The sequence below is a fragment of the Spinacia oleracea genome, chromosome 3 (genome assembly GCF_020520425.1).
Source record: "Spinacia oleracea cultivar Varoflay chromosome 3, BTI_SOV_V1, whole genome shotgun sequence".
NCBI classification, from domain to species: domain Eukaryota; kingdom Viridiplantae; phylum Streptophyta; class Magnoliopsida; order Caryophyllales; family Amaranthaceae; genus Spinacia; species Spinacia oleracea.
In genome coordinates this window covers 119,473,042-119,483,254 of record NC_079489.1, presented here as the reverse complement: position 1 = coordinate 119,483,254, position 10,213 = coordinate 119,473,042, and the positions used below count along the sequence as shown (strand labels likewise).

The 10,213-nt window shown below is 33.5% G+C and overlaps 1 long non-coding RNA gene across 3 annotated transcripts; it reads left to right on the top strand.

Moving 5' to 3' along the window:
• The first annotated feature begins 7,447 nt into the window (after positions 1 to 7,447).
• LOC130470495 (uncharacterized) lies at positions 7,448 to 9,973 on the top strand. 3 transcript variants are annotated; one of them, XR_008930944.1, is made up of 7 exons: positions 7,448 to 7,534; positions 7,629 to 7,734; positions 7,833 to 7,912; positions 8,878 to 9,030; positions 9,167 to 9,290; positions 9,733 to 9,853; positions 9,949 to 9,973. It is a non-coding gene; the product is annotated as an uncharacterized lncRNA (long non-coding RNA). The 3 variants fall into 3 exon arrangements; XR_008930946.1 differs by having other exon boundaries at positions 7,456 to 7,534; positions 7,617 to 7,734; XR_008930945.1 differs by lacking the exon at positions 7,448 to 7,534 and having other exon boundaries at positions 7,550 to 7,734.
• The last annotated feature ends 240 nt before the right edge of the window (positions 9,974 to 10,213 follow it).

Here is a 10,213-nt window from a genome sequence, read left to right as displayed (position 1 = left end):
AAGTTAGGGCTTAATCATGAATTATTAATTTGAATTATGTTTTCTTGAATTAAAGTTATGGGTTTTGTGATTTAAATTATAAATTTAAGATTATATGAATTTTATAATAAAGTTATTAATTTTCAGATTATCTAATTACATGGAAATATTGGTTTTGATTGTTTAAAGTATGAAATTCAAAGTTTTTATGATTATTAATCATGATAGGTTGAGTATGGATTATTGAATTGGTTGTTTTGAGATACTAGGAACGTAGATTGACCTTGGTGAAGTTTTTAAATGAATTTATATTGCTGAAAATTTAAAGTACGATGTTTGCAAAAAAGTTTTCAACGAATTTCAATCACTAGTTCAATAATTATGATGCTAGGAAATCAAATGTCTAAGTTTTGATATTGGAGAAAGTTCTAAATACGTTTAGGATGCATTTAGAATGCTTTATTATGGTTGCCAATGATTACAAATTGATTGGGATTACTTGTTGGTTGTTTTAGGCGGAGAATTCTCTTTAGGCGACTGTTGAAAGTGTTAAAGTGGCCTATCAGTTTGTTTACACAAGGTACGTACATAACTGTGTGCTTGGAATGTGTGCTAATTGTTAAAACCATGTTGAATTGTTGATGAACTTGGTTATGTTGATATCGTTGATGAATTTAGTCAGGTTGAATATTGCATGTTTAATACTGTTGGTTAGACATATTGAACCTATATTGCATTTTGAGGATTATAACATGTTAGTATGGATGATTGATACAAACATGTTTGATTGGGAACACTAGATTACTTTGTATATAATTCAGATCAGTGGATTGTTGTTCCCTTTTAGCTTTTCACTACTTTATGAGGGCCGAGGACCTCGTTTAGTAAGTTGAAACCTTATACCCATATACAGGGTTGATCGGTATTAAAGGAAAGATTGGAGTTAATTGGAATGAGTCTTGTTTGATGCCTTTGTGATCACTTACTTAATTCCAAGATAAAAACAGTTGTAAATAAATGTGGATTGTATGCCTTATGTGATTGTTGAGTCATAACAGGGTGTCAATTTGTAAATCATGTAAAGTGAAACTAAGTAGCAATAGCTTTAGACTGTGCACGTCTAAAGTGACGGACAAACATGAGTTGGGGTTCATGGTGGTAGCCCATGGCCTTTATCTCGGACCGGATTGATCACCGTGTCCTATTTTTATTCAAACGTTCCTCGATATCGCAGGTCACTGAGGTTACGGAGTCGCGCCCGTACCTCGTCTTCCTTAGTGAAGCATCTAGCTAGAAAACTCGGTCCATTGCCTATTTCAATTAAAATAATATGAGTGTTATAAGTCTAGCCTAGTCTAGTCAAGTATGGTCGTCAAATTATCATGTTTGGTTTGCCCTTATTTATGTTCATTAGTATCATGTTAGGGTTGTTCGTTTAATAGTATCATGTTAGGATTATTATTGTTTTAGTATGTAGTACTCAGCTTTGCTGATTACGTGCTTTGTTTGTGTGTGTTGATCATGGCTATGCCTTATTGATCCTGTGATGACCCATCTTTGGTGAGCAGTCTCTAAGGATCAATATGCGTTGCCCATCTACAGGTTTGAAGATGATGCATCATTGGGATCGGGATTAGAGAGCTTGTAGTTATATTTGTTTTATTAAGTGATTTGGTTTGTCAACTTGGATTTGAAATTTGTCGTACTATTCGTATTTCCTTATTTCCGTTAATTGGTTTTGGACTTAATATATGTAATCGATTATTTATGAACCTAAAAGTTAGTTTTATGTTTTCCGCTGCAAAATTCTGAATAAGCCGTTACGTTTTCACACGGGCGATAATACTTTGATAATTCTCTATAGTTATATTTATAAAAGGGTTGTTTTAGAAAAAGGGAATTGTCGGGGTGTTACATCTATCAAATGCTATATTTTACTCCCTCCATTCCTTTTTGATGTTCCTATTTGGAGTTTGGGGTGGAAAATAAGAAAATTGAATCTTGTAATAAATGTGTGTAAGAGTAATGATTGGGTGTAAGTGAAAGTAATAAAGAAATGAAGGAAAGTAATAAAGATATGAAGGAGATGGAATATATTTTTATTAAAGTAATAAAAAATCATAAAAGTGGGGTTGGGTGGGTGAATGGGGAAATGTGAATGAATTAAATAAGAGATGGTGGGGAAATTTATGGTAAAAAGTCATGTCCAAAAATAAAACAGGAAGATCACATAGAAACGTTATTTATAGAAATAGGAACATAAAAAAGGAATGGAGGGAGTATATATTAGATTAGATTTTTTTTTTTTGGATTGAATTTCATTTTAGATTTATTTTTTAATTATTATAGTGTTTGATTTTGGATGAAATTGTATATAAGAAATATTAATAATTAATTAATAAAAATATCTACGTGGCACCTAATTATTTATCTACACGGAATTCGACTTTTAAATTCTAAAATAATTTTGAAGTCTTATTTTTCATTGGCTAAAACCATTAGATTTCCTACATGGCGCTCTAATATTGGATTAATGTTTGATTTTGGATTGAATTTTATTTTAGATTAGTGTTTGATTTTGGATGAATTTTATTTTAGATTTTTTTTTTATTATTAGAGCGTTTGATTTTGGATGGAATTGTATATATTAGTAATTAATTAATTAATATAAATATATACGTGGCACCTAATTAATTATCTACGTGGCACTCAATTTTTTTTAATTCAAACATAAATTAGAAATCTTATATTTCATTGGCCGAAATCATTAGTATTCATAGGTGGCGCTCTAATAGTTCGACAAATATGCTTCATTTATATATATATTAGATTCTAGACACTTATATTCAAAGTAGCTCTTGCTTGATTTTTCAACTAGATATTATTGGCCTGAGTAATGCCCCATGACATTGCAGGTATTATGATATTCACATTACCTGAAAATATCATCCCAAGTTACCAGTACTACATGGACAATACAATTATAATTTCCAAATTTTTTATGGTCGGGGCATTCCCCTCTTTCGCACCAAGAAAAAAAAAATCGAAAAAACAAGGACAACACAATAGTTTTTGTAGAAGCGGTATTAATACAAGGTATCAGATAAGATTCAATGTGCAATATTTGCCATAAAATCCTACAATCAGTAAGAGTAAGGAAATAAAAATTAATTGAATAAATATCACTCTAGTGTCGGTACATATATAGTTACGTACGAAGTACATTATATGTTAGATAATAGTCTTCTTCTTCACCAATTGCCTGTTGGTTTAGTGGTGATTGGTGCTGAATTTGGTAGGAAAAACTCGTGTTCGATCCCCCGCAACAACAACTGGGAGGGGACTGGAACCTATCCACCCATAACTCGCCCCGAATCCGGATTAGCCCTAAGGGTAAACCGGGTGCTAACACCAAAAAAAAAAAAGATAATAGTCTTCTCATTTGTGTATGTGGGAGTATTCCTTTTTTTTGGCAATAGCTAAATGAACCAACTAAAACATACAAGTAGAAACTACAACACTAATACGAGCTTGTTTTGCTCTTACATTGCTTTCGAGATAATTAACAAAATACAGTGATAACGTCTGTTTGTCACCAACACCTACCTTGACAATAAAGAGGCGCTTCTGAGAATTCCGAATCTTCCTTACCTTAGATGAAGAGATATGTGACGAGATCGGCCTTGGTGTTGTGGGGATTTTCCAAATTGGAGCAAATAGGGAGAGATCGAAAGTCCTGGTTGTTGAAGAGTTGGTAACTAAACAAGTTTGCAAACCAAGGGGTGTGCTGAGTTCCATATCCATCAGCACAACATGATCACTAGTGTCATCGGTGCTAATCATTTCCTCCCTTGTGGCGGGATTGTCGAGATTTTAATCATCCCCCCCCCCCCAACTCAATAAACTTGTAACCTGCTTCACCTATGTAGCATCTGCCTTTGAAGAAATACACACTGACATCCAAGTGTAATCCTTAGGCTTGTAAATCTTGATTTGTTTTCCTTGGAGCAGTTTGTCATAAGTCGATGGAGAAATTTGTAGCGACGAGTTTCCTTTCTTGATCTTGTTGGTGAATGCAAATTGTTTCTTCTTCTTACCAGTAGATATAAAGATTGATCTTGACTTTTCAGAAAATTTTCCAGAAACTTCCCCATTTGTTTTGTTAGACACATGGAATAAATTTGAAGTTTAGAATGTCTTTAAATAGACACATGTGCATCATATATTAAATATGTGATGGGTTGAGTTGTTGGGCCAAATGGAGCATTGAGCTTAGTGTGCTAGTATTGGATTGGTAATATAGTTATCTATATTATTAAAGCAGAATAGTGGTTAATGTGAATGCTCCAAAACATCAATTCTCAAACCACAACTACTCCACGTCATCACCCTTAATTCCCTTAAATTAAGCTTAACCAAATAGGAAACTACGAAAGCATGAAATTAAAATATCAACAAGAGGGAATTAAGGGTGATGACGTATTTAATAATTTTATAGAAATCTCGTGCATAGCACGGGCACAGACTAGTATATTATTAATCAAGACTTAGCACTTGGAACGTGGTACACACACGGTTATTTAATGACATAATTAACGTTAATTTTTTTTGCGGTATTAATTAATTAATATTTCAATATTAATTAATTATTTATTTTAAATAGGATAATACCAAAGGGCAGTTATTTAGTAACTGCCATATGGTTCCCTATTTAATCTAATGCATATTGATAATGTTAATTACATATTTTTTCTTCATATTTCTCACAATGTTAGTTTTCTTCAAAAAAACACATGTTCATGGGAATGGTTGAATTTGTTGTATTCCATTCGTGATTAGGGAATCCTGGGGGTAGATTAGCTTTGAATTCCATCAACAATATAGTGGGGGTTAATATTATCCTAAGGACAAAGATTATCTCGTCCTAATCTAGTTTTCTGTTTTTACGTTTTCATAATTCAAAGTATAGCATTTAACATTATATTATACCTATCAAATATTTGGGGTTGATAAAAAAAAATTACTCCCTCCGTCCCAGATTAGTTGTTACACTTTCCTTTTTTGTTCGTCGCGCAGATTAGTTGTTACACTTCTAAATTAGGAATGACCCCACCATTATTATATTGTCTCTCTCTCTTCCCACTAACTTTTTTTGTCCCAACACCCTCTCATTCAAGAGGGTGGAGAGGCCAATATCCGATATGTATTTCAAGATACATATCATCCCACTAAACGACAAAATAGAGATAAGACAAAAATGAAAGCAGGTGCAATTTTCAAAGAACAGATGCCATTTTGGAAAAATAAATGCCATTTTTCAAAAACGAATGACATTTTCCAAAAGCGAATGCCATTTAAAAAAAACATTAATTTTGTCCTTTAACATTTGTCTTATCCCTATTTTGTCGTTTAGTGGTTGATATGTATTTGTGAAATACATATCAAATATTGATTTATACTTCCTCCTCATTCAATTAAAAAAATAACCCACTAACTCCTATCACATTTACTTTTTCAATAAAATAACAATTGATAACCAAACAACCACTTATCACCTAAAATTTTGTGCAAAAATAAGTGTAACAACTAATTTGGGACGGAGTGAGTAAAAATTTGGGGTTGGTCATGTTCAGATTCGGTAAATACTGATTCAAGTTGAATGTGGGACAAATATATTTTTGAGTCGAGTAAATACGGGTTAATTAAGGGTTTTAAGTCCAATAATGGTCAAATATGGATCACAAATTCTTATTTACAAGAGGTGTACAATAAACATTGTACACCGGAGTAAAAGTTAACTCAAAGTGCTTAAAAGTTATGCTTATATATGTAAAAGTTATTTATTTTTTAGTGATAAATTTTTTCATTTTAGTAAAACTTATTTCTTCAAAATCACTAATAATGTATAAAATTAATCATTAATATTTATCTATCAACATTTTTATTACTAATATAAAAGTTAATCAAAACTAAGTTAAAGTTACAAAAAAACGGATAAAAGTTATCTTGGTGTACAATAAATTTATTGTACACCTTGTGCGCGCAAGACTTTTTGAATATGGATTTGGGATACTTTTTCTTTGACTTTTAATTTCATCCTCTGTTTTTAAATAAATGACTAGTTTTCATTTATATAGTAACTATTATTTGATCTTTATTACTGAGTATGATAAAATAATCATAGTAGTAACTAGTACTCCCCCGTATTTATTTAAGAGATACACTTGGCCGGACACGGGTATTAAGAAAAAGAATTGAATGAAATAAAGTAATAAAATAAGTGGGGTTGAGTAGATATTTTAATAAGAAAAATAAGTGGGGACCATGTCATTTTAGGGAGTGGGGGGTGGGGGTGGGGTGTAGATATATTATTTAATTAGATGGTGGGGTTGATAAGTTACTAAAAATGGCAAGTGTATCTCTTAAATAAATACGGCCGGAAAAGGCAAGTGTATCCCTTAAATAAATACAGAGGGAGTAAGTAGTAACATACATCCAGTAAAGGGGGAAACATCATCGCTCTCTCTCTCGCTCTCTCTCTCCTTCTCCCTCTCCCTCTCCCTCTCCCTCTCCCTCTAGGGTTTATTTTCTTAACCGTTATAGACCGGAAAAATTAGACTATTTTGACCTTTTTAATTTCTCTTCATTTTTTCAGCTATTATCTTTTAAAATCAATAAATACTCACTATATAGGCCGAGTTCGTCCTTGTTTGTTAGTCTCTCCGTGGTGGAGTTAGTTTTAATATGTTTGTTGTGTTGTTCCATTGTAGTGAATTTATGTAAAATTGATTCGTTAGTAAAGATTATACGGGATCGCAATGTAGAAAAATCAATTTTTCGAGTACATTCAGATGAATCAAATTGAAATCATCCTCGTGGCTACAACAAATCGTTAGACCTTCTATTTGAAAAAGCTGTATGTTCCGGCGTTATATACGGAAGACGATCTACCGTGCAAGATCTATATATTCAACGACTGTAGTTTTGATGAAAAACTTATTTATTTGATTTAATATGTCATGTATTTATTAAATCTATATTTGTTTAGATGTCGTATTTAAAAAAAGATAAGAAAAGATCATACTAGTAACTTATACATGACTTAAATCGACAAAACGATAATAGTCAGATCAACAATAGTAACAACAAAGATGTTCTATCATCACAAATCAAAGAAATTGAAGTTTCTATAAGAATAGACATACTCCGTAATAAATTATACAAGGCGGACAAAAAAAGAGTGTGCGAAACTGCGAATCCTACAACCTTTAAAAGCAAGGAGTTGTGTTTCACTATTCATCCAATAGTGGAACACCTAAAATGCCCTTCAATTTCTACTGATTTATCGTTTTTTCCCTCTTAACATCTTGCTCCTCCACGTTGCTTCAGCCTTAGACCCTCTCTTTACGTTCAGCCTTTGACCTAGGTCTTTCGTCCTCTTCCTTTTGCTTGCTCGAGCTCCCTTTCTCTTTCCTCCTGCTTCTCTTCTTGGTATAATCTCATCCCCATCTCCTACTGAAATTTTGTCGACCACACAATTCACGAATGAAGGGAGGTAAATATAGCAAAGATTCTCTGCCTTTGAATTGTAAGCTCTTCAGATCTGAAATTGTTATCATTTTCAATTGTTTTAAAAGTTTCTTATGCAGAAAGCTGAAACGGCAGCAAGTGAGACGAATAGGGCATCGGTTGTGGCGTTGAATGCTGAGATTCGTCGAATTAAAGGTTGATTGCAGCGATTGGCTCAAAAAAAGGGTGAGTTATTATTCTCAATTTTGTTTTGTGATACCACTGAACTTGATTTTACTTCAACATTTAATTGTTTGGTGCCCAAATTTCCCTAATTTTGTCAGGTTATATTCGGTTGTGGCGTTGAATGCTGAGATTCGTCGAATTAAAGGTTGATTGCAGCGATTGCTGCATATTTGTACAAGTAAGATCATCAATTACTCTTGTTCAGTATTTTAAAGTACGTTGGATGATAGTTTAATTTCCTCTCTTGCTCAAAATGTAGGGGAAAAGGAGTAATTTTTGAATGGTGCTTTTTAATGTTTAATCATGATTGCATATAAACTTGAGAAATCGTCGAGTTTTTCCTTTTGTTATTGACATATGCTACCTAGGTTAAAAGTAATGGACCACATTTTGTCTTTGTGCTCAAGGCTTGTTAAGCTCAAGTGAGTTGCAATGTGTAAACCTTTTGTGAAGATAAAAGGGTATTCTGATGTACTGTAATTGGCTTAGAAGAATTAGGTAATTTACTTTGAAGCGATAGTGCATAGATCAATAATGTCTAATTGCCCAAAATTACCCCCCAAAAAAATCGCGATTTCAAATGTTTGCTCTAATTAGTAATAGGGTTCATGATTACATACTGTAAATTGTAAATGGGCAAGAAACAAACAATTCTTGAATGAGAAAAAATGTGAGTGAAAGATCTCATGCGTTGAGATAGGTCCATGAATCTAAGATATTGTCCTAGCACCATGTTTAGGGTGTATCTATTTGAGGTTTTTAAAAGCAATTAGCCGCTTGAGTAGAATTTGGTACTTGAGCCAAGTCCACAGTCTCTTTAATGTCTGGGTGTAGGCACTATACTACGAACCACTATAGTTGTATTGAATATGTCATTAGTGGGCAATGCTAGAGAAGTTTTCAGTCAACTATGCAACTTCTTTGCTTAAATTCCTATCTCCGTATCCACGGTTTTATGTTTCTTCACTGTGTGCACTAAATTTGGGTGAAGATTTGTTTGCCATTCCACGACACATCATATGAACTTAATCTAGGTGGAAAAGGAGTTTCTCTGGCTTATACAGAGAACTTCAATTTGATATTTTCCATTCACCATGTTTACAACATTGGCTATTTTTCCTAATAAATTCCGCAAATTCACAGACTTGGAGAAGATCTCGTAAGTCTATGCTGGAAAGAATGATCAGTGGCATGATTGTTAAAAGAGCTTAGCTACTAAAGGAAATTGATGATCATGAAGCAAAGGTGGCAACCATATGTTCTGCAATGGGAGAGAGACCGTTGCATATTCAGCAGGTAAATAATTCTAATACTTGGAATTTCCCATGACTATTTGTCTATTTGTGAACTATTTGAATTGGTACATTTTGTTTTATTAGTTGTCATTGTAATCTTCATGCCCTTATGTTGCTTTTACTTGGATGCCCTTCAGCAAAGCAGTTTGCGGCTTTATAGGGTGTGATGTCGATGAACTCCATCAACTTTCGATAGTAGAGTTCACAACTTCTTTTTTTCGTTCAGATATTGCAAGAGGTTTTTGCAGCCAACAACATAAGGTAACCTGATATTTTAGCTTATTCTGCTAAGGTGTTGTATATTTTAATCTGGTCCTCGTTGATTTCAGTAAGGAGATTCAGTTATCTTTTCCTGCTTATGTGCAGAAGTTAACCTTAGGTAACTTTGCATTCAGAACCTACGGTCTCCGTATCTTTTCTGGATGATCAGCTAGAATAGTAAAAAAAAAACGAATATTTGATTAAGTCTCGGGTGGGATTGTTGCGTATATACTGCTATGATTTGAAACCAGAAAAAGGAAAAAAATTGTCATCCCTTGTACATATTATGCTATCCACATCTTACATTAAGTTAGTATGAGACCTTCTTATATACTATTATGCCCGTGTACTCCTATTCCTCAACAAGACTTTGTGAAACGGTCTTCTGTTAGTCGTCACTAAGCATGCTTAACTTCTGGGTTTTGACAGTAGCAATTCTAAGGTTTTTGTCAGAATCTCTTTTTCCTGATGTACAGATGATTTCGGGATCAATTCCAAACTTCCGTAATGCTGAGGGACAAGATGTGCTGCTCTTTATTGACAACATTTTCCGTTTTACCCAAGTATGGTTTCCTGTCAAAGAACTTCTCTACTCATTGTGAATCTTCCGTGGATTGATCCTCTTGATTATGCAAACCCTTTTTTTTGTTGATTCTAGGCTAACTCAGAGATGTCTGCTTTACTTGGATGTATTCCCTCGGCTGTTGGTTACCAACCTACCTTGGATACTGATCTTGGAGGTCCACAAGAGTGTATTACAACGACCAATAAGGGTTCTATTACTTCTGTCCAGGCTATCTATGTGCCTGTTGATGATTCGACAGATCCTCCTCCTGCTACAACTTTTCCTCATTTGGATGCCACTACTATATTATCCCGACAGGTAACTTACTTGAAGCTTATTTGATATTTGCAAAAAAAAA